The sequence below is a fragment of the Pleurodeles waltl genome, chromosome 10 (assembly GCF_031143425.1).
Source record: "Pleurodeles waltl isolate 20211129_DDA chromosome 10, aPleWal1.hap1.20221129, whole genome shotgun sequence".
In the NCBI taxonomy this organism is placed as follows: domain Eukaryota; kingdom Metazoa; phylum Chordata; class Amphibia; order Caudata; family Salamandridae; genus Pleurodeles; species Pleurodeles waltl.
Window position 1 is genome coordinate 848,195,149 of NC_090449.1, and position 25,904 is coordinate 848,221,052.

At 46.7% G+C, this 25,904-nt stretch overlaps 1 protein-coding gene across 1 annotated transcript in view; it reads left to right on the forward strand.

The window, feature by feature from the left end:
* MRC1 (mannose receptor C-type 1) overlaps positions 1-25,904 on the forward strand; it is a 705,818-nt gene that overhangs the window by 427,520 nt on the left and 252,394 nt on the right. The gene's annotated exons all lie outside the window — the stretch shown is intronic.

Here is a 25,904-nt window from a genome sequence, read left to right on the forward strand (position 1 = left end):
AATTAGACCAACATTACACGTAAGTAATACCCTGTTACCTTAGCAGTTGTCAGATCATAACACAAGTTACTAATACTCTGCAAGAATATGCAGTTGTCACATTAGAACACGTAAGTACTCAGGATTTTGCAACATGAGTAGTAGTCAGGAATTACAATAAGAATTATATGCACTTGTTATGAACACTTCCTAAATACCCATAAAAGGAACATTAGAGAATATCTCACAAGTCATATAAATACATATCAGCTAGACATGCCCATAAAAAGGAACATTAGCACTTATATGTAGTGGCAGAAAGCAGGTAGGAAATCTAAAACATCCAAGAGTCTATACAAGGCTCCTAGAGCCATGATCCCCTAAAAAGAACCTGATTTCTGTGGTAGAGGCACTCCCCATGCTTAAAAGATGGACAATGGGGCCCCCGGGGGCCTCTGCGGTCTCTTGGGAGAGAGGGGCAATCTGCACCCCCTCTACAATTAAAAGAACGGGCCCCTCTGGCCTCTAAGGGCCCTCTCCGAAGGGGGGGCCCAAAGCGCCAAAAATTAAAGCAGCCAAGGCGATAGCGCACCTAGCGCAGTGACAAGGGGAAAGGGAACTCACTTTCTTACCCGCGTCCTACTTGGGGGGAGGCAGCCGCCCTTGTACGCGGTGCGGCTGCCTGCAAAGGTAGTGCAGGAAGCAGGGGCCTTCGTTGAGGTTCCTCACGTGCTTCCGACTGCGGCCGCACCCGGTCCGGTGCGCAAGCTGCTCTGCTGCCTTCCCTTGTCCGCGAGGGAAGCAGCGTTGAGATTTGGTGTTGCTGTGTGCCCCGGGGGCGCTCTGAAAAGCGCACGTCACCCGGGGACACGATAGTAGGGGGCTGGCTCCTTTCAGTTGAGAATCAAAAAAGGTTTTCTTCGTGCCCTGGGGGCACCGGTAAGCGCGCTATACTCGCGCTTTACCAAAATAACTTCCCCGGGCTGCATCGGTGATCCGACGGCAAAGAAGCGCTTTTGAAAGCGCAAGGGCTCCAAATAAAGCACTTTACAAAGCGCTAAGGCAATCTGCAGCCCGTGCTGCGGTGGTGATCTTCTGCAGACAAAGAAGGTGCCTTGAAGTGCACTTGGGCACCAAAGAGCTCTCTCCCAGCGCAAAGGCAAAAGCTGTAGAGATCGTGGCAGGGGTTCAGGGGCCACAGCACCCTGCCCCTGGGAACAAAAAAGCAAGAAGAAGCACAGGGCTGGTGGGCCCAGCTACAGGCCAGCACAAGGGGTGCAGATGGTAGCAGTTCCTCCTAGCGACCAGGCAGGTCACAGGTCAGCACAGCAGCAGCAGTCCAAGGTGGTTTCCTGGTGAGTCCTTTCATCAGCGTTCTGTGTCCAGTTTCCATTTCTAAAAATGTTCAAATTGTGGGGAAAATTCCCCTGTACTTATACTGGGTTTACAGTGTGTTTTACAATGGTAGGGAGAGGAGGTTCCAGCCAGTTACAACTGGTTCTGGGAGTGCCCCCTCTCTCCTTTCAGCACAGGCTCCAAACATCAGTGGGGGCTTAACAACCCTATTGTGTGAGGCCAGGGCACAGCCTTTACAATCGCAGCTGTGCCCCGCCTCTCCCTTCTCTCAGCCCAGGAAGGCTTTACAATATGTAGATGCACCTCTATGTCTCCTCCACCCTCCCTGTGTTCAGGCTGTCTGAGAAGTATGTACAAAGCCCCAACTGTCAGTCCGCCCAGACGTGGATTGGAGACAAGCTGCAAAACACCAAAGTCATAAGCAAAGATAAATTAAATGCACACAAGTGGCATTTCTGTGATAGTGATAAAAAAATACACCTACACCAGTAAGCAGCGTTTCTTACCACTATCACAACCATACCAAACATGCCTACGCTACCCCTCATAAATCAGACAATACCCCTTATACATAAGGCAGGGCATTTCCAAAGCAATCCTATGAGGAGGCAGTCCTCACAGCAGTGAGACACCAAGTTAGGCTGTTTGTCACTACCAGGACAGGCCACGCAACATGGCACATGTCCTGCCTTCTACATACATGGCACCCTGCCCAAAGGGCTAGCTAAGGCGTACCTTATGGGTGACTTACATGTAGTAAAAGGGGAGTTCTGGGCCTGGCAAGTAAATTTAAATGCCTGGTCCCTGTGGCAGCAAACTGTGCACACAGGCTCTGCGCTAGCAGGCCTTGGATAGGTTTGACAGGCTACTTCAGTGGGTGGCGCAAGCTGCGCTGCTGGCCCACTAGTAGCATTTAATTTACAGGCCCTGGGTATAGGGATACCACTTCAGAAGGGACTTATAGGTAAATTAAATATGCCAATTAGGTATAATCCAATCATACCAAATGTGTAAGGGAGAGCACATGCACTTTAGCACTGGTTAGCAGTGAAAAAGTGCCCAGAGTCAAAACGTCAGCCAACAAAGGTCAGAAAAATAAGGAGGCAAAAAGCAAAAAGTCTGGGGACTGACCCTGTAAAAGGGCCAGGTCCAACATGCATGTGTCACTGAACCCACTTAATACTTACCTGTACTTACCTTTAAAACCTTTACCACACATACACCTTTACCATTCATGCCTTTACAATGAATTTCGTTGTAAAGGCATGCGTGGTAAAGGAATATTCGTGGTAAAGGCATTTGTGGTAAAGGAATATTCGTGGTAAAGGCATTTGTGGTAAAGTCACGCATTGTGAATGCATATGCGTTGTAAAGGCATCATGGTAAATGCATCTCATTGCATTTACCGGGTTGTAAGTGATGTTTCCCTTTTCCTCCCAATGTGGTCGCAAAGGCTTTGTAGAGCTCTGCCGGAAAGCCATTGCTTCCCAGCACTTTGGAAGCCGTGAGAGCTTTTATTGCGTTGGTCACCTCTTCTAGGGATATGTCCACCTCAAATCCCTGAGCCATTTCCCCATTCAGATGAGGCAGTTTCGCCCGTGCAAGAAATCCCTCCAACCGAGCCTCTTCAACCTGCGGTCCTGCTTCGTACAGTGTCCTAAAGTATTCCTGCAGCGCCATTAAAATGTCACACCTCCGGGAAAGGAGCTGTCCCCACCCATTACGGATAGCTAAAATGGGAGTCACCTCCCTCTCCCTGTGAAGCAACCATGCCAAAAGTCTACCTGATTTATTTCCTTCTCTATGAAGCTTCTGATGATATGCCTTAAGTCCAGTTTTTTCCAGCGTGTCCCAGTGCGGGTGAATCGCCCTGTGGGCAGCAAATATCTCCCCATGTATTTCTGCTGTGGGTGGTACAGTCCCCATGTAGTTCCGCTAATCGGTCCTCTTGTTTTGTCAGGTCTGCCAGGAGAGTTCGATGTACCCCACTAATTTTGCCAATGCATTCCCCTCTTACAAAAGCCTTAAGGGCCTTCCACTCGACCAGCCTAGTGTTCGTCATTCCCCAGTTTGTGGCCATGTAGTGAGTTATTGCTTCTCTCAATCCTGCTCTGCAGGCTGTGTCGTTCAGCAGGTCGATGGCATACGCCAGGGTTTCACTCCCTGTGTCTGCACACTCCTTGCCAGCATCAGCAGGACAGGGGGTGTGCCGACAGATATCGTGACAAATGCTTTACAGTTTCTATTTGAACATTAGTCAAACCCCTAATAGAAAACGGTCCAGTCTGCTAAATGTATTATGCCTATCTGATCTGTATGTTTATTTTCTGCCCTCCAGGTGTAGCAGGTGCCACCCGTCTATCAGTCCCAGATTGTCCATTGCCCCTTGTAGCGTTCCAGTCATATGAGGTTTGGTGCCAGCCCTGGGAGGGTGATGATCCCGGTCTCCGTTGAGCACACAAGTAAAATCCCCGCGCTGTCCATTAAGAGGTCCTGTAGTCTTACTAAGAACCCTCTGTCATCAGTGTTTGGGGCACCGGAGTTCAGGAGTGTAAGATGTATCCCATTCAGCAAACCCTGCAGTAGGACGTACCTCCCCTCCACTTCTGATTTGCTATATGTAAGTCTGAACGGTACCCCAGGGGCTATCCAGATAAACACCCCTCTGGCATATGTAGAATATGTGGAGGAATATAGCTGACCCCTCCATTTCTTTCTCAATCTCTGTGCCTCCTCTGTACCTAGATGTGTCTCCTGTAGGCATGCAATCTGGATCTTGTGTCTTTTGAGAAAAGCATGTACGTTTAGTATAACCCGGAGCCCTTTGATGTTCCATGTTATTATATTATATGTTTCTGCCATAGATCCAATGCCACCCTTCTTCCATTGCTCCCATTGCCTCTGCAGCTGACCCCTACCGCTGAGCACACTGCTGCTATTTGACGTGCATTACAACATAAACGAGTAAAACCTCAAACATAGTTAGTAACTTCAAACAATCCCCACTCCTCAGACATACAGTATAATAACAACATTTCTACTGCAAATCCAATAAATTCTTTTTGTTAGGACTTACAGCCTACCCTCCCCTCCCAAACAGGCCAAATAAACAATGAGAAGATTCTCCCCAGACCGGCCTCTGAAACTGTGTCCCAGCAGTTGCATTTTTTCAGGTAGTACATTACTGTTCAGACTCTCCTCGTGAGGTTTGTTAGTTTAGAACTTGTATTCTGTTACCTGCGCACAGCGCCATCGCCTGCACTCAATGCATGGGCTGCACAGTTTGCACCTTCACCCGAGGGGCAGGAGGAGGCCCCCCAAAGCTCTCTGTACTTATTATGTGTCCAGGTCAGTTAACACATGTCCTCTTCTGCTCCGGATTCCCCTGGGCTCGCAGCTCCTGGTTCATCAACACACCCGTAGGGACAGCATCACCCTGAACCAAAGCCACCAATGCCATGATGCCATCAGCCTGACTCTCCACCCGGCAGTTTTCTGACCATGTAGGTGACCCCGGGAGAACCGCCTGCTTCCCGGCGTCCCTTCAGACCCCTCTCGGCATCTCAATTCTTCCCACCACACATCATCTGGTGTCTCAAAAAAGCGTGTTGTGCTGTCCGCGATAACTTTCAGACGGGCCTGATAAAGCAGCATATTTTGGACACCATATGCCTGAGATTGGCCTTTACCTCCAAGAAGTTTTTGTGAGCTGTCTGCACTTTAATCGTGTAGTCTGGGTAAATCGAGATCTTGTGGTTCTCGAATTTGTCATTATCCATGTCCCTTGCCGCTTTTAGCACACTGTCTCTGTCCTTATAGTTCAAGATGCGAGTAATTATGGCACACAGTGGCCCACCATTTTGCGGCAGTGCCACCAACGCCCCATGCGCCCTCTTAAGTGCAAACATGGGTGTGAGTCCAACAGGCTTCAGAGTGTCTCAGGTCCAGGTTTCTTCAAAATGCTCAGGACGGGTCTACTCAGTCCGCTCAGGAAACCCCAACAATCCTATGTTGTTATTTCGGGTGCATCCTTCTGAGTCTTCCACCCTAGCCTCTAACGTTCCAGTACGAGCCTCCGTCACTGCCACTTGTTTTTTAAAGGCAGCCCTCTCTGCCTGTAATTGTTCAATAGAACTCTCCGCTACACAGACTTTATCTGAGACTTTACGTAGGTTGGTGCACAGGAGTTTGACATCTATGGCCACTGTCTCGATCTTACTTTTCAGCACCTGTCATGAGCCCCGGATGGCCTGCAGCAGCTCAGCCTGGGTCAGCTCCCCTAGCTCTTCATTCTGACCCCTCGGCCCGATGCATGACAAGAGGCATGCTATGACACTGATCCCGGCAGTGCATACTGATCCATCATGTTGGCCTGAGGGATCCCCTGCTGCTTGTGTTTGTCAATATGGCCCTGTGCGCCCCCTAGCCAGGCCTCCTCCACCACTCACCGCTCTTCCTATGGACCTGCTGTTTAGTGGGCTGTCAGCCGCCGCCTCGTTCACCTCCAGCAGTGGCGTCCAGGCACCTCGCACCTCCTCAGTCCCAGCCAGAGACTGCTCATCCTGCGCAGTCACTCCAATCGCCTATGCCAATATGATGTCTCCTCCTGCCACCAGTCGCTAATCCTCCGGTGTCTCCCTGGCCCCACAACGTGCCAGCATCCAGCCACACAGCACATCCACAGCCAGTCCAATTACAATCTGCCACAGGCCCGCCCCACTAAGCCAGGCCCTGGACCCAGTCCTCCTCAGGCTCTGCTGGGCCCACGTTGCTAAGGTCACCCGATCTGGGTCCCAGCCCTGTCACAGGCCCCTCCTACTTCTGGTCACCCGGGGCTACTCACTGCTCCTCCGTGGGTCTGCAAGCCAACTGCAAGGCAGACGTCGCCACCAATGCCAGCAGCAGTCGCGAGCCGACACCGCAGTTCAGGCCGGCCATTGTGCTTCCTCCGGGTCCAGCCCGCCGCCGCTCACCCTGAGCCTGCACACCATTCATCCCCACCAATGCCGACTCTCCTCTGTGGTCAGCACGGGCCCCTGCCTCCTCCCCGGTCCAGCTGCTGTCAGTCCGCTTCTGGCCCCAATGAGTTGGCCCCCGATGCAGCCGATTCCGGTGCATCCGCCGTGCCCAGCCAGTGCCAAATCCCGAGGTACAGCCGCAACAGGCAAGCCCAGCAGGCCAGACTCAGGGCACACTCCGTTTTGCTTGAATCCGCAGCTCTGCGGAGATCGTCACCACTGCCGGGTCTGATCGCCAACCCATGTGGCCCTCTTTCCATGCAGCCTCCACCTCTGCTACATCTCCTGTGCGGTCGTTCAGGGTCCCCTCAGCGTGTCTGCAGCCCATCCAGATAGGCTAGGGGACACTGCCAGTCTTTCAGTTGTATCATAATGTCCGTGGTGCCTGTATGCTGCAGGATGATATAGGATTTTGCAAGGCCAGCTGGGAGTCTCTTAGGCGCGCATCCTGTCGGCCATTTTGCGTGGCCATGCCCCAGAAGACTGAACGTTTAAAATAATATGCATGCAGTGTTTTCTCAAATCTGCAAGTTCTGATCTACAGTCTATTTATTTATTGATGATTTGTTTGGAATCCGTTGCCAATTGTAGGTAGGACAACCAGGATTATTTCTGTTTTCTCTCTTGGAGAGCAACAGAGACCTGGCTACCAAAGGAAAAGGAGGCAATGAATACAGGAACATAGTCCAAGTAGGGGTCTTCAACTCCCAAAATCATGATAAGTGACAAAGGAGAACAGTATTCTGGCATTTGCAAGCAGATCTACCTGACAATTCCCAAATCTGACACAATTTTCCCTAAATATCACCAGAGAAAGATGGAAGTTCTAGAAAGGTGGAAAGATTCTGCTCTGTTGGTCACCCTTTGCATTGCTGTCAGTGATGTAGATGTATCTTTTTACCAATACTCTATCTAAAAATCGTAGGCAGATAGACAACTCAACTGTCTTTTAATGATAATTTATATAGGACTTTACCACATTTTTGTCTGTCCACAGAAAAATTGCCTGACCCTGTATCTGAGGAGGGAACTAATGCAAGGCCTTGTGAACTGCCACTAGCTGCTGCCCATTGCCTGAGTGTATTCTCTCTAATGGAAGGCCACTGGGCTGATTGAGATTCCACAGTAGACTACTTCAAGTATATTGGGCTCAGCCATCATTGGAAAATGTCTCAAATTTCTATGGTTTCTGGAATTAAATGATTGAAGTTCCTGGAGGAAATCTTCCACTATCAGTATCAAAATCAGCTTTATTCGTTTTTTTGTTAAAATCATAAAAGCACACGATAAAAGACTGTAATAAACTGTTAAAAAAAAAAACACCAATTCGTTTACAACTAAAATATAATCTAACTTTCCTAAAAATGTATCATCTTTCCATGCTTTAAAATAGCCCATAAAAACATAGACAAAACATTACAAATATAAAAAGTTGGCAAAGACTGTAAGAACACATAGGCTGGACAACATTGCACCAAATCCATGGATCTCAAAATTGATAGCAGCAGTACCTTTCTTTGTGTCTCATACAAGTTACAGAATAGAATTGTATGAACTGTGCTTTGGTCCATCTCCCTATCACACGGGCATCTTTCCATGGGCCGTGACCAGTCATTCATAGTGGGAAAGCTTACCATGTGGTGAAAGATGTCCAATCTAAACCTAGTTAAATCAAATCCGTGCTGGTCATTGCTCACCTCCATTAAGTACAATTGCATGCCAAATTAAGTTAAGGTAATCTGATTTTTTAAAACACTTGGCTTAAGCAGTTCTGCAGATAGTCTTAGTTCTTCCAAATGTGACAATCAGTCATTCTTCAAGGATTTCCTTGCTACAGTCCTTAGAGTTTCATGTTTAGAAAAATAGTTGTGATGCCCCAGGTCGATCATGAAGTTTTTGACATGTTCTAACCACTGTACTCTTCTCACACAAGAGGACCTAAGACAATCCCCAATATTCTCTTAATTCAGCTTAGTGTGCTCGGAAGTCCATACCTTGTGCCATAACAAAATTGGCTGGATCTTAGCTAAATTTAAGATAAAATAAACCCCTAGTTCAGCACAGCATACATAAGATGGGCTACTATGCAGAAGAGAAAGAAGGTACTTAAAAAAAAAACTTTCTTGATAACTTGCAGGGATTCATTTTTTACATACCCCCATAGGCCTGCCCCATACAGGGCCATTGACATACATTTAACCATATAGACTTCTAGTAGCTCCTTGAGGGGGTTCTTTCCAAGCTTGTGGGCAAAGCAACACAACACTATAGAAGTTTTCTGCAAATGTAACCTCCTGGTCTTAATTGCTGTCATCCATTAGTGTTCCACTAATGTAACATATGTCGGACTAGGGGATCTATTTACAGGCGAGCACAAGGCACAATGAATACACTAACAACCTGCAATAAAGGGGAAAGAAAATATGTTTAGACTGGAATGTAAACCAGATATCTCCAATTAGCTTCTTGATAATTATCAGCTTTACCATGTTTCTCCACCTGACCTGATCAAACAAGACTGACAGATGTTGACATTTCTACAACCTCCATTTTGGTAGAAACACTGCACTAAGGTGTTTTTAAAATCAACTTCTAATGGATTTGAAAATCTTGGGATGGCTCTATTTGAGATTTCATGTAGTTCATAGGGAACCTATGGATTGCCAGAAGCAGCCATACAATGTTTGTGTCCTCTAATGTCCTTTCTGTCAATAGAGCATGGATCAAGCTGTTATCCAGATAAGGATGGATTAGTAGTCAGCTCTGTGTAGGGTTATTAGGGGAGCCATCAATGTCATGCTTACTCTTGGACAGGTCTTGAGATAGAAGGGGAGGCCTTTGAACTGCCAATGACAGCCGTTTACACAAAATTGAAGAAGCCTCTGATGAGATGGAATCACTAGCATGTGGAAGTAAGTATATGGCAAACATCCACTGCGCTCTAGAGGTCAGAGGAATAATCTCCTGAAATGTTTTTGTTTTGAAGTGAATTGCCCTTATGGAATCTATTAAGATGGCATTTTCCTGAAGGCTTTAATATCAGGAATACAGAGGACTAGACCCCTTGATCTCTTTCTTATGGGGAGCTGGAATCACAATTATTTTTTCCACTAGTGTAACTGAGCCTCATTGTTTTCAAACCCCTGAAAAAACCCTTTTAACAGAATATAGCTTAAATATGGCAGATAAAAGATCTCTGGGAGCTGCCCTGCTAGCCATCAGTTTGTTAATAGATACCAAGAGTGAAAACATTCAAACAAGAATTGCTTTGTCAATTCCTCAATGGTCTGCACTTACCAGTTGGCTGTAAGCTGTCCATTCTTCTTACACCTGGTATGAGTGAGGATTTATTTTAAAACATCTGAGCTTCACTCCCGATTAAGCTCTGTAGCTCTGTAATAAGAGCCCAAAGTGCAGGCTTTAGAAGTGAAAGCAGAGAGCACTTCTCTCATAGCATTTCCTACATTCGTTAATGCATCTTTCACTCCTAGATTGATACGCTTGAAACTCCCAACCCACAACAGAGAGGAAGGAAGCAATTTCCATGCTCCAATAAAGAAACAGAATATTCACCCCCCTCAGAAAGCCTCTGCAGACCAAGATCACAACAAATACGCAATTTAGCAGTAAAAAAAATATGTGGGAATCAGTGGTGGTTGGTAATTCAAGCAGGACAAGCGGAGGATGGGCCACACACACATATACACTCATTCATTTACATGCACACTCACTCACACCCCAAGTATTCACAAGTGTGCACACACACACACACACACCATTTACAAGCACACCAACATCCATTCACAGCTGGCATTAACAAAAACACCTTAATTCATACATTTCTATGAGGGAAACCTCAGAGGTTTCAGCGAGGATGGAACTGCAGCCTCCTCTCTGACCTTAGGTAGGCCAATGAGAGGAGACAACAGTCCCATCTAATCAGCGAGTGGAATGGGGTCAGTAAGAATTTCTGAACCCACCCTATCACTGATGAGGTATCAGTGATAAACATTCGGCCCTTTACACTTCTGGGCTTAAAACTGAAGCACCCAGGTCCAAGAGAGAGATGCCAACGCGCTGCATCTTAAACAGGAGGTCTTAGGCACGGTCAAAGTTTTAGGACAGCCAGTTTTTCAGGGAATGCAGTTCCTGATAGCTTGCCCTAGGAGCCTTGTGACATATCCTTGAAGGGAGTTAGACGTTGGGCCTTCCCTCCAGCTGTGTGTGTACGTTGCGTAAATGGTTACTGGATATTGGAAAAGTTATCATACCACTGCTATAAGGGCCATACACCCTCACTAGGATATTTTGACAGTGTTGGCTGCTTACCTTAGAAGGTGACTCCTACTAATTATCTATGTCCTGATGATGTCCCTTTTCTAAATTGCTATATTGGTCAAAACACCGACAATTTGGTACATTGGACTGGTTCTCAAAAGAATTTAAATAAAGGATATCAACACTTTAATGCTTTGTTGTCTGTTTTACTTTTATGTTCACACCAGTCAATTGTATATATATATCTGCAAAGTATGTAGAACCTGTGCACCATTATCTCACTTAATCACCCTATCACATTTAGGAGCATCTATGTCTGAGTACTATTTTGTTTCAAATTTGATGTTTGACTAAAAAAGGATTATCTTTGTTATAAATTCATTTTATAAATTCTCCTATCCTCTGTAGGATTATTTGTAACTATAGCAGTAGAAGTCAAGGATCTTATTTACCCCTTAAGGACCATTTGTATGTTGTTTCTTTATCTTATCCAGGTCCTAAGGTTACAGAGTAGCCCCTTACACTTTGCAACTGGACAGCCCAGATGGGCAGGGTGCAATACATGTAAAAGGTAGGACATGTACTGTTATGTTTTACATGTCCTGGTAGTGAAAAACTCCTAAAGTTGGTTTTTCACTACTGCAAGGCCTATTTCTCCCATAGGAAAACATTGGGAATGTCTCATGATATTTTATAAGTGTAAATCACAACCAGAAAAAGATAGACCTATCGAGTTTGGTGCCTCTGGAATCACAATTTAAAATTACATTTTATGGAGAATTCGGATTTTAAATAGCAATTCTGAAAATACCACTTTTAGAAAACTAGCATTTTCTTACTTTAGTTATTTGGGGCGAGATATAGCAAGGCTTTTGCGCCTCGCAAACAGCTAAAATCGCTGTTTGCGAGACACAAAAGTCACATCGCGATGCCCATTCCCATTTTGCGAGTCAGTAACCTGGTTACCGACTCGCAAAATGGGACTGCGAGTCGCAAATAGGAAGGGGTCTTCCCCTTCCTATTTGCGAGTCGCAGCGCGATGTAGGATTGCTTTGTGACCACGAACGCGGTCGCAAAGCAATTTGCAGTTACCACCAGTGTCACACTGGTGGTAACCCATTCGCAAAAGTGAAGAGGTCCGCATGGGACCCCTTCCCCTTTGTGAATGGCCTTGAAAACATTTTTTCAGAGCAGGCAGTGGTCCTAGTGACCACTGCCTGCTCTGAAAAAATGAAACTGAAACGTTTCATTTTTCATTTTGTAATGCATCTCGTTTTCCTTTAAGGAAAACGGGCTGCATTACAAAAAAAAACAGCTTTTTGTAAAAAGCTGTCACAGACATGGTGGTCTGCTGTCTCCATCCCTGTGAGTGCTGTGACTCGCAAGGGGGTCGCAAATTGCGACCCACCTCATTAATATTAATGAGGTGGGCCTTTGCGACCCCCTTGCGTCTCGCAGATGGTGTCAGGGACACCATCCTGCATCCGGCATTGCGACTCAGAAATTGCGAGTCGCTCAGACTCTCAATTTGCGAGTCGCAATGCCGGAATTTCGTACATCTGGCCCTTGGTGCCTGTTGCCTGCCTCTGATTACTTATCTGTGGTAGGTTACAACTGGGCTTTATGTATTCCCCTAGACAGCCAAACACAATGGGAAAGTAGGTGCGATTTGATGGGCCTTGATAGGCCATCCTGGCAGGGTAGGAGGGAGGAGCGGGCCACAGCCTCACTTATGCCTGAATAGGCTGTGCTCTGTCCCCAAACAAAGGGCTGCATAATCCCCTGTAGTGGGTCTGGAGCCAGGACAGGAAGGGCAGGACCTCTGTACAATTCAAAGACCTGTTTTTGAAGTAAGTCTCTCCCACTTCAAAGGGCCAAGTTAGGTACTGGACCTTTGACACGACCAACTCAGAACACTTCTGGGTCTCTGGATACCCTACCAGGAATAAGGACTGATATGCTGCTGCAAAGTCTGCCACTCTGCTAGACTGCTGCTCTGGAAGAACTGCTGCCTGGCTGTGTTCACCTGCTGCCCTCCTTACCTGGATGAGAAAGATTGGACCTGGGTCTCCCCAACCCAGAACCCTGAATGACTCTAAAGCCAAGGTGAATGGTCTCCTGATCTGAAGTCTCATGGACATAAAATTCTTCCAACCAACCCAACACTGCAACTGGACTCTGCCAGCTGTGAGCCTAACCTTCCAGGTGGTGCCACCCCAATCCTGGGCCCGTTAAAGTGGATCTTGGTGCTGCTGCAGTAGAACAACCACATCTCTACTGTTGCTTGGGCAGAACCTGTGCACCTCTGACCATGTGTTGGGCAAAACTGGTCCATCACCATTAGGAACCATCACTGCAGTGTTCTCTTCAGCAAAAGCCCCTAAATCCCAGTCGTTAACAGCCACAATCACAAACTCCACATTGAAGCTACTGTGCTCATCGGAATCAGTGCACCGCCTTGACATCGATGCAGTCTGCACATGAACCCCATCCCAGCTCAAAACTGATCTATCACCACCGCTGTGTAGGGAACATCGATGAATCTCCTTGACTGTGTGGGGAAATTGACGCTTCTCCTCAACGCCGTGGTTCAAAACCAACGCAACAGTACTTTTAGGTACTTCAGTTCAACAGACCCAAAGGGGTCCCTGTAGCCAGCCCGCACTCATCACTGTCGGCCTGAACTTTTAACCTTGTCCTGGCCCAGTGCGACTATATATACCAGCGTTTGGCAATTAATGCTTCTAAGTGCTATTTTACAGTTTATTCTTTAGAAATTCATATCTCAATTCTACTTGTTGGATTGTTGTTGCTTTGGTCTTGTTTTATTTATTAATTTATTTATTTTTCTAACCAACTGTGGAATTTTTTGGGTGGTATTTTCACTGTTTGAAGTGTTGCACAAAATATTTGCTCATTGCCTCTTAAGTTAAGCCTGACTGCTACCAGGAGGTGGGCACACATTAATTTATGATGTGTTTGTGACTTACCCTGATGAGGATTGCGGTTCCTGTTTGGACAGGGTGCCTACTTCTTCCCAACAGAAACCCCATATTTATTAGCATGTGTGGCTGGAGATATACATGCTCTGCATACTTCCAGCACCTAGTGTTGGGTCTGGAAGGGTGAAAGTTGTTTTTGTTCAAAAAAACTTTCAAGTCACAGGATATAGAGACTCCTCCTCTTGCAGGCAATGCGCGTGGTCCTGGACTCCATCTTCAGATTGTTTTCTTCCACTGTCAGGTCCAGTCATGTTCTCTCGGAGCTCAGGTTCAAGACTGTTCAGGCCTCTTCCATTCAGGAATACCTCTCTGTTTTCGATTGTGTTTTTCCATATCCCTTCCCGTTCCCAGTTCAAAGAAATCTCTGTTAATTGGAACACTTTTGATCAAGGCTTTTAGGGCCGTTCCCTCCGGGTGGCTAATTTCTCAAACCTACACCTAGGAGAATGACAGACTAATGGAACAAAATACACAAAGAGTATGGGGTATCACATAGGTACAAAATAAAGTTAGATTGTCCTGGACTGTCTGTGTATCCCGGACTTCAGGACTTATTTGTGTGCTGAATGTGGTTGTCAAAAGGGACTAAGAGGAATTTCTCCTTACAGACTAGGTGGTCTCACACACTATATAATATCATGCTTCATCATATGACCACCTACCCCATCCAGGTAGGATAGTAGGTTGTTGCAACAGGGTTACTTTCTACCAGCAGTGGATCTAAAAGACGCCTATTTCCATATTCCTACACACCCAGAACACTGCAAATAACTCATATTTGACTTAGAAGGGCAAAATCGCCAGCTAATGGTGCTCCCATTCGGGGTCACCACAGCACTAAGAATGTTCACAAAATGCCTAGCGGTAGTAGTGGCTTACCTCAGTAGGCAGAAAATTCATGTGTACCCATACCCAGTGCTTGAAATGGAAAAATAGAAGCGCAGGTACTATGTGACAGAGTACCTGCTTGATTCTGAGGAGTGCTGGTACTCTCCAATTAAAAGTATTTGGTTTTCATGAGAAGTGCAGGTACTCTCCCTCTCAAAATAAAAAAGTGCTGGTACTGAGTACCGAACAGTGCAGGCCCATTTAAAGCACTGTCCATACCTAGATGACTGGTTCATCAAAGCCAGCTGTCTCGAACAAAGTTAGTCACATTCAACCCACAATAGTCTTTCTTCACCATTTAGGGTCCACAATCAATTTCCAAAAGTCACATCCCACCCCTCTTCAGATATAATCTTACCTTGGGACCATAATCAGTCATAGAATTTGGATATTTAAGTCTACCTCAAGAATGTATGGACATTCTTAAAGAAGCATGCAGACCAACCACAACAGCATGTTATGCATTGCATTGTTAGAACTGAGGTCTCTAGTTGGCAGTGGCTTGGGCCCTGTCCAAGTAGGGACCCTCACTCTAGTTAGGGTAAGGGAGTCACACACCTAAGTCAACCTTTCCTCACCCCCTTGGTAGCTTAACTTGAGCAGTCAGGCTTATCTCAGTGGCAATATGTAAAGTATTTGTAGACACACACACACACACAGTAACACAGTGAAAACACCACAAATGTACTCAACACCAGTTTAGACAAATAGGCAATATTTATCTGAGTAAAAGAAGACCAAAAAGACAAAAATCCAACAGACACAAGCAATGAAATCCCTATAAAGCGTTTAGAAACACAATAGCTTCAAATGGGGCTATCATGTTGTCATTGTCGAGTTGTTCCCAACAGTCCAACGCCACTTGTGAGGGAGTGTGGCACCGGTCACAGACTTGCACCGATTCCAGGGATAGAACCTTTGAAAACGATGAAAGAAAGAAGTTGCATGGAGTTGGGGAGGTGAGGCAATATTGGTGCCGGTGCAGCATCATTTCCTTACTGGCACCGGGGAGGTGAGGTGTTGGTTCCTTACCTCGAGGCAGGGGAGGTGAGGCGTTGGTTCCTCACAGTTGTAGGGGAGGTAATGCAGTGTTGGTGGCAAGGCATCAGTTCCTTACAATCCGGGGGGATCAGTGAATCCGGTAGGCCAAGATGCGATGGGGCAACCTTGGGGTCGCGGTCACACTACAGGGTATCACGGACATCAGTGATATGGCAATCAGGACTTATGATGTTGCAGGACTTCAGTGGCGTTGCAGTAATGTTGGTCAGTCATGGTTGTCTCACTTCAGCAGGAACCTCAGCTTCGGTGCAGGCAGCAGCAATGGAGTTGGATAGCGGTGCCGGTTCTGGAGTCGCCCGTAGTCAATGTGCTTGGTTCTTCTTGTTTTTCACCAGAACTTACTTCCAAGGGCCCAGGAACTGGATTTGGCAATGCTTGGCAAGTCCGGACTCTCAGCAAGAAAGAAAAGGTGCTAATAGATTAATTCTTTGATGTTCCTGAAATTTTAACAGGCGGCAAGCTCAGCTCAAGCCCTTGGGGAACCTTGGAAAGCAGTATGTAGAAGGCAAAATCCATTCCTTTCAATCACAGAGCAGAGCTAGCAGCAGCAGGCCAGCAAAGCAACAGGCAGAGTGGCAGGTCCTCCTCAAGCATCCAGCTCTTTTCCCTGGCAGAGTGTCAGCAGTCCAATACTTATAATTATTTCTGCTTTCAAAGATGACAAATTTCAAAGGAAAATCTTTGTAGTGCACAAGATCCTTCCTCTGCCTGCCCTGGCCCCAGACACACTCCAGGGGGTTGGAGACTGTATGGCAGAGGTCTTCAAACTGGGGGCCGGGCCCCCCAAGGGGGGCCTCAGGTGATCCCAGGGGGGGCGCGAGGCTCTGGCCGAAAGAAGCATTATACAGATAACCGGGCTCTGTTTTAAGCAGAAGCATGTTATTGCATTTTTAAAAAGTTAACAGTACTTAACTGCAATGTTTAAATAGTTATAGACATATTTAAACATTGTCATCCTTTATTAAATAATTGTGAAAAATTGTGAGGGGGGGCCCAATGATTATTATTTTTCAACTGGAGACCACAGCTAGATTCAGGTGTAAGTGCCCTTCTACTCTAACCCAGGAAATCCCATGAGGATATGCATGACACAACTCAGCTCCCTTTATGTTACTGTCTACAGTGAATCCACAAACAACCCAACTGTCAGTCTAACTGTCAGTCTGACCGAGATAGGGGCATACATTGGTTAAGCAAGAAAATACCCACTTTCTTGAAGTGGCATTTTCAAACTTACAATCTAAAAACCAACTTTACCAAAAAAATTATTTTTAAATAGTGTGTTGAGAGATCCCAAAAATCCATATCTCTGCTCCCAATGGAAAATTACACAAAAATATATCTCAAGGCAATTCCCATGTTAACTTATGGGAGATAGGGCTTTGCAATAGTGAAAAACAAATTTGGCAGTATTTTACTACACTGCACCCTGCCCAGGGATCTGCCTTGATCTTACCTTAGGGGAGACTTACATGTAGTAAAAAGGAAGGTTTGGGACTGGCAAGTGGATGCACTTGCCAGGACGAACTGGCAGTTCCAAACTGCCCACACAGACACTGCAGTGGCAGGCCTGAGACATGTTTACAGGGCTAATATGTGGGTGGTAAAATCAGTGCTGCAGGCCCATCAGTACCATTTGATCTACAGGCTCTGGGCACACACAGTGCACTTTACTAGGGACTTACCAATAAATCAAATATGGCAATCATGGAGAAAACCTCTAACCAACCCAATTTAGATAGAGAGCACTTACACTTTAGCACTGATCAGCAGCAAGCTCACTGACCCCTGTCAGCACCAGTTGCTCCCCACCGTGCACCTCCACCTGGCCGCTATTGCCCCTCTGCACTGATCTGAACTCCAGGTCTTCTGTTTGAGGCCCTCCTCCAAACTCAGGCTCTTGTCAGCACATCATCTCTAATGGTTCAGTGCTGTCTCTGCTGCCTGTCCTTTCTCATCTCTTGGTACTTAATGTGTAGTGCTACTGCAGTGCCAAAGGCAAGCGCACCTGAGCCTGTCCAAGCCTGGACAAGGCCCAGTGCCACATATCTTGGTCCCCGTACCTTTTACCACTACAGTGGCAGCACCCTCCATGCCCTCAACACTGGACGATCCACCGCCTGCCAACTGACATTGCTGAAGAACACCCATGGCTCATTCACCTGCCGCAACTGTGCCTTCCCTTGCATCCTCACACCTGACCCACCAACCACACTACCCCAAAGAACTGGATGCGTCCACCTCAGCTGCATCCTACTCAACACTCGCTCTCTCACCAAACACGCTGTGGAGATCTGGGACCTGCTCTACACCATCTCCCTTAACGTTGCCTTCTTCACGGAAACCTGGATGACCCCCAACTCAGCCCTGAACATCGCCACCACCATTTCTGATGGCTACAAAATAACACACAAGTCCCCATCAACCGACCGGGAGGAGGCATCGCCATCGTTCACAAAAACACCCTTTGTCTCACAACTAGTTCTGACAACCACTCACCTGAAATGGAGCATATCCACTTCCAGACCAACCCAAATACCACCCTCCAGGGCAAGCTCATGTACAGACCCCCCGGGACCATGTCCCCCCTTCAATGAATCCATAGTCGACTTAATCGCACAGTATCCCGGTCTCACCTCAATGTACTACATCCTCCTCAGCAACTTCAATTTCCGCCTGGACAACCTCAACAACCATAACACATCACTACGGGAGAACCTCGACACCACTGGACTCAAACAACCTGTCACATCCCCAAACTACTCAGAAGGACACACACTCGATCACATTTTCTCCTCGAGCACCAACATCTTTGTCACCCACACATTCGAACTACATTGGACAGACCACCACTGCATCCACTTCTCCTTCACCAAACCACAGAACATCACCACTTCCACTATTACTGTCACAGAAGTTGGAACAAGGTCTCTGAAGACCAGCTCGCCACCCCCTCCGCCAAACACTGCCACCAGGGTCCACGGACGCCAACACATCCGCATGCAACCTCCACCAATGGCTCTCCCCCTCCCTGCAGATGACTTGAGAGAAGATGGAGTAGCAGCAAGACCCAGGCTGACCACGCAGTCTTTAAAACCACTTTCACAACACACCACCACCTCATCAGAGCCAGAAGGAAAATAGCCATACAGGAACACATCAATGCCAATGCACACAACAGGAAAGAACTCTTCATCGTGATCAAAGAATTCACTAAACCCAGCATGGACACCACAGACATCCTGCCCTCCCAAGATCTCTGCAACAACCTCACCACTTTCTTCTACCACAAGACCTCAGACATTCACGACAGCTTCGCAACCCAAGACCTACTCACTTCACCTACAACCCCGCACCCAAAGGCTCCAGTTCTCAGCCTACCCTGCTCAACAGGACCACCCTCACCACTGAAGATACCTTAAAGTGCATGAAGAGCATCCACTCCGGTGCCCCCTCAGACTCCTACCCCTACTACATCTTCAACCAAGCTAGTGCCACCATACTCCCAAACTCTGCTGCATCATCAACTAGTCCATCAAGTCCACCACCTTCCCAGAAGACTGGACACATCAACCCCCTGCTGAAAAAAACATTTGCAAACCCAATGGAGCTAAAAAATTACAGAGCCATCTCGCTGCCCCCCTTCCCAGCCCATACTAGCCAAAGTCATAGAGAAGCCCATCAACACCCAACTCACTGAGTTCATCAAAACTAACCACACCCTGGACCCCACCCCCCCAATCAGCCTTCAGAAGCAACCACAGCACTGAGACTGCACTTCTCGCTGCAACAACATCCGCACTCTCCTCAAACGAGGCAAAACCACAGCCCTCATCCGCCTGCACTTCTCTGCCACCTTTGACACTGTCTCCCACCTCACGCTCTGCACTGGACTCCATGACGCGGATATCCATGGCAAAGCCTCAGAAGAGGTCCTCTACTTCCTCACCGGCTGAACCCAGAGAGTCAGGCTCCCACCATTCTCCTCATAACCCATAGAGATCAGCTGCGGAGTTCCTCGGGGCTCCTCTCTGAGCCCCACCCTCTTCAATATCTACATGGCTTCACTCACAAACATCATCAGAAACCACAGACTCAACATTGTCTCCTACGCCGATGACACCCAGCTGACCCTCTCCCTCACCAACGAACCTACAGCCGCTATGAGAAACTTTCACAATGGGATGAAGGCAGTCGCTACCTGGATGAAGGACAACTGACTCAAACTCAACTCCAACAAAACTGAAGTCCTCATTCTGGGCTCCACCCCCTCCACCTGGGATGACTCCTGGTGGCCCACAGTGCTCGGACCCCCCACACCCACTGACCACGCACGTAATCTCAGCATCATCCGGGACTCCTCGTTCTCAATGAGCCATCCCATCCCCCTTCTTCCACATGCTCTGCCTGCTTTGAAAGATTTTCAAATGGATCCTCACTGACTCTGGGAGAACGCTTACTGAGTCACTCATCAGCAGCAAGCTTGATTACGGCAAAGCACTCTACGCCGGCATCACCCAAAACCTTCAAATTAAATTGCAGAGAATCCAGAACGCCTTGGCCAGACTCATCCAGAACATCGCCCGCTGCAGCCACATCAGCAGTCACCTGAGAGACCTTCACTGGCTCCTGATCAACAAAAGAATCACCTTCAAGCTCCTTATGCACGCCTACAAGGCCCTCCACAACATCGGACCAGCATATCTCTACCACCGCCTGTCCTTCTACACACGCACCAGACATCCCCACTCCACCCAACTGGTCCTGGCCACCACCCAAGGATCCGCAAGAACTCGACCAGAGGAAGATCCTTCTCCTACTTCGCTGCACAGACCTGGAACGATAAACCACTACATCTCAGGCAATGACCCTCACTGCCTCAATTCAAGAAGGACCTCAAAACCTGGCTCTTCAACTGAACTGTAACATCCCACCCCAGCAGCTTGAGACCCTAACAGGTGATTAGCCATGCTTTACAAGCACACTTATTGATTGATTGATTGATTGATTGATCCTAAATCTAGGAAAAAAGGAGTCCAATACAGGATCATAACGGAACAGGGAAGACAGGGAATACCATGCCAAAAGCTGACAGGTCTAACATGCACCAAAGTAGAAATGCTTTGTTCACTATTGCATTTCTAAAAACTGTGATCCTTTTGAAGTGTTGGTACAAAATATTATTTAGTATCTTCTCTGTTTGCAAAAAGCAAACCTGGCATATACCACTGTAAGATTACATTACATTAAGCAGCTATAGCTGCTTATTTTCCGAACAGGCTAAATGCTTCTCTTTTTAAAATAAAGGCATTAACATTGCAAGAATCCTATTTTCAAATACATAATGATAAAGTGGCTCTTCGCACCAACCCAAAATTTCTACCAAAGGTAGTATCTCAATTCCGTCTTAATCAAGCTATTGATTTGCCATTTTTTTTACCACATCCTGATTCAGTTGCGGAAAGAACCCTACACATGTAAGATGTGAAAAGAGCACTTATGTTCCATAGTCATAAAACTAAATCTTTCACGAAGACAAAAAGTTGTCTTTTTCTCACCCACATAAAGGAAACCCTATTACTAAATCCAGCATAGCAAGATGGATTGTTAAATGCATCCAAACTTATTATAAAAAGCTAAGAGGCCACTACCTATTACCCTTAGAGCACATTCAACATGTAAAAAAGGTGTATCTATGGTATTTTTATGTAACCTGCCCATAGCTGACATTTGTAAGGCAGCTACATGGTCAACACACACTTTCACTAAACACTATTAGGTGGATGTTTAAACATGCCAGGAAGCCAATCTAGGTCAGCCAGTACTGCATACTCTTTTTCAAAGCACTATAACACCCGCAGGTTACATACCACTTCTTGGGAGGCACTGCTTTACAGTCTATGCAGAGTAAGTGTGTCTACTGCCACACATGCAATCAAACGGAAAATGCTACTTACGCAGTAGGCATGCAGTGCTGTAGATTGACATGCACCCACACACCTCTCTGGACACTTGAGGTAGTTACAGTCTCTTGTTATACATTCTCATGCATGGTTATATCCCTTGCTTATACTTACACCACTCTCCATTCATTACCACCTGTGGGAAAACAATCTGAAGATGGAGTCCAGAGCCATGTGAATTGCCAGCAAGAGGAGGAGTCACTCTCCTCAAAAGATTTTTTGAACAAAAGCAACTTGTGACCTTCCGCACCAAACACTAGATGGCAGAAGTATGCAGAGCATGTGAATCTACAGCACTACATGCCACAAACAGATGCTTACTGGGTGAGTAACATTTTACTGCACAACATAGACCTAATAGGGAGGGTACATGCACTAATACTACACATAATAGTTGGTCTCGTATAAATATGTGGATTGCTACCAAAGATGTAATCTCCTGGACTACTGAAGCGACACACCGCCCACATACACTCTCGAACCACTCTCCTGTACTTTTGAAGATAAAGATTCCAGATGGAGTACAGAGCACATTTCTGTGGCACCTACCGGCGGGGCTGTTGCATGATCAGGCCTTTAGGATGGAGGTGCAGGAGGCCATTGTGGAGTATTTTGTGCAGAATGAGGGCTCCGTGTGGTCGTCTGGGACTCTGTAGGAGTCCATCAAGGTTGTTATAAGAGGAGTCTGTCAGGAGGGAAATCTGGATAGACGCTATTGTGATACTGGTGAGATTTCATTCCTGGTGGAAGTTAGAGGGTAACTTGATAAATATAACAAAGCGGAGTGGTGTGAGACATGCTCTTTGGGGAAATATGCACAGGCCCATTGGTACGGGGAAAGTGAAAGGGCTGGGAAAATGCTTGCTAACCATTTGGTAAACCGTGGGCCAGCAACTATTTAGTGGAATTAGAGGATGTATGGGAGAGACCACAGCTGGGGACGGAGGCAGTGCAGCGGAAGATGAAGTCCTTTTTCACCTCTCTGTACTCAGCTGGGGCTCAGCTCCATGATGAAATGTACACTGACTATTTTGATGTGCTCCAATTGTTGTGGCTAGATGATGGCCACAGTTAGTTTCTGGACGCACCTTTTACTGTGGAAGACATTGTCCAGATCATTTGGGAATTGCCAGGAGAGAAAGCACCGGGCTTGGATGGTCTGACAGCCACATTTTATAAAGAATACGTGGAACTACTGGCACCACACCTTTTAGAAATGTAAGCAGAGTCACTAGAGAGGGGCCTTCTCCTACCCTTAGCTTCATGAGGCGCTGATAGTAACCATACATAGGTCAGATAAGGACCCAGCTAAATGTGACTCAAACCGCTCGTAGTCATTAATAAATGTCGACAACAAAATCCTGGCTAAACTGATAGCATTGAGATTGCTCCCCTTGCTGCTGACCATTGTCAGGTTGGACCAATCTGGGTTTGTGCACCTATTTTGCAGCGGCACAGTCGGTTGCTCCTTGGAATCATGCAGCGGCAATATTTTTAGACACCACCAAGGCGTTTGACTCGCTGGAGTAGTGGTACCTTTTTGCGCTCCTGGCTTGGTGGGGATTGAGCCCCCAGTTTAACATCCTGGTTCGTCTGCTTTGCGCTGCACCCTCTGCTAGACTGCGCATTAATGGCTTGGTCGTTGAGCTCTTCGCGATTTTCAGAGGCACCTATCAAGGATGCCCACTCTCACCGCTGTTGATTGCAGTGGCGATGGAGCCATTGGCTGCGCATCTTTGGCAGCACCACATGCATAGAGGTTTAGCATTTATGCCTCACCCGATCCTTACATCAATGTACACGAATGATGTGGCACTTTACCAATATAGATCCCATCACACATGAATTTATTTGCTCTGGGGACCTCTCAGGTATTAAAATGAATTGGGCAAAATCTGTGGTGCTGCCACTACACAAGCTACTTCTCCACATGTTTTTGAGTTTTCTCTGTGCTGGGCGGTGGAGCCAGTGAGATACTTGGGGATCTGGCTGATGAGAGGGCTGCATGAGTTATGGAGAGCTAATGATGGCCGTGATATGCCATGGCTGGAGGACAAGGTGAACAGCGAGAAAACTTTGCCTCTGTCTCTCACTGGCAGGATTGCAGTCACTAAAATAGTAGTTCTCCCAAAATTTCTCTACCTATTTACTAATCTTCCGCTTCCGCTCACCCAGTGTTTTAGGAGGAGGTTACGTTTGTTGTTTATCTCCTCTGTATTGGTGGGTGGGCAACCATGGGCATCGTGGAAATTGATTATGCTGCTCTTTGAGCAGGGGGGACTTGCGGTGCCGGATAGCTGTGCCCAGGCGCAGTTTCTGCACTGCTGGATACATACAGTGCATTCCTTGCCTTACACTGCCCCGGAGTGTGTTCTGGTGTGGCCCTGTCAATTGTCAAGAGCACTTAATTTGTCTCCCCAGCAACCAAAGAATAGGCTTGATATGGTTGCCTGCACTGTGGCGTGGCATGATCTGTGCCGCAGGGTGGGAGTGATGGTCTTGTATGCGCCTTCCTTAACATTTTTGATCAACTCATGGTCCCCATCACTAGTGATATGGGCACACAATTGGGGCTGCAGGGAATGCAGTTGACTACCATGTGTGCCCTGTACCCGGATGGTAAATTTATTACTCCGGATCGAGTGTTGCAGGGGGACTCGAACACACTACTTTGCAGGCTCATGTACTTTCAGCTTTGGGCTACGATTGGGGCACAGCATACTGACTTCCCAACGGCGCAGCAGGTGCTCCAGGCATTGGAAACACTTGGCACATCCTTGACGCAATGTCAGTTGGTCCCAAGTTATATAGAATCACACAGTCTATAGTGCTGATTGCTCACCCTAATGCACGGAGGTTGTGGGAGCAGGACTTGGGGACCCCTCTCTCGGGTACTGATTGAGCAAATTTGTTCCATGCACACTAGAGCTCTTTCCCTAAATTATGGATAGCAGTTGATTCATTTCAAATTTCTTCATCAGGTATATTATACGCCGATTCAGGTACATCACATGGGGCTGCGCAATAACTCCTGTTGTCGTAGGTGCTCGCCCATGAACGTAGACTTTTTGCATGCTGCATGGGGATGCCCCAGAGTGTATAACTTCTGACAGGAAGTGTTTGGTGTGATTGATGAAGTAGCTGGCGTGGCAATTCCTCGCACCTTTGGTGGCCCTATTGGGGTTTGTGAAGAACGTCCCATCGGGTGTTCAGATACGGGTTGGCATGAAGCTTCTCCTGGCTAGGCGCAGGGGTGTTGTTTGCAAGGTAGACTGGTTGAGGGATACAGCGTACTGCCACAAACAGTTCCAGGTGTATTGGAATATGATGCCTCTGAAGTCACGTCCCCCAGAAATATGGGGTCCCCTGATTAGCTTGTTACAGGCACAAGAGACTGCTACTGTTGTGTAAGGGATAGTGCACATGTATGACCATATCACAGAGATAGAGGGCAACATGCCAGCTCGGTGACGGTGCCATAACAGGACGTACATTATCTGCGCTCTGTTGTTACCTACACCATTAACGAGACATGATTATCCCTGGTATGACATAAAGCACTATTATTAGATCTTTGACAACAAAGCTTAAGCATGATATGATGGGGGGAATACTTGGTTATAATAGGATGTGCCTAGCTGAAAAGGTGTTGTGATGCCCCTTTGTGCTGAACCATAGTCGATTTGCCTGGAGTACTGTAGCATATATGTTTGTCATTTTCCTTCTAACTGACCCTAAGGCATGGAAATGGTAGGGGGGGACACAAACACTGGACATGAAGGCATGCATTAGCCACTGGCCCTACGACATGCAGTGTTTGGCCACTGTGAAGGCTGAAGTGGTAGAACGTTGTTAGACAAATTTCAAGATATTACATCTTTTTGATAAAAATGCCAGTGAGAGCAAAAATGTAAAGGTTTATATATAATCCTTGTTGTAGGGAGTTTTATAGCATTCATCTTTCATCAAGTGGATAGAGGCAGATTAGCATTTAGGTAAGATGTCTTTTCAGTGGTCTATGTTTCATCCAGCAAGCATTGATCAACACGCGACACAGACAGATTTCTCTCGCTGACAATTGACAACCTATTGTTATCATTACTGGTAAAAGTCTTTCATGTCAGTTCATGAAAGTCTATATCAGTTCTTGCCAGTCCAGGGCTGACATGCCTAAAGTTGATGCTTTTTGTTCTTAGAAAACAAATGTCTATATAAGAAAGTGGCACAGGTGGCATACCAAGTCTTGAAGATTTATTGTTCATGTCCTAATCCATTGTTTTCTGTTTTTCGCAAAGTCAACTTTTGGGTGAGTTAATTCAATAAATGGTGCAATTAAACAAAATTAATACTAAAATTCT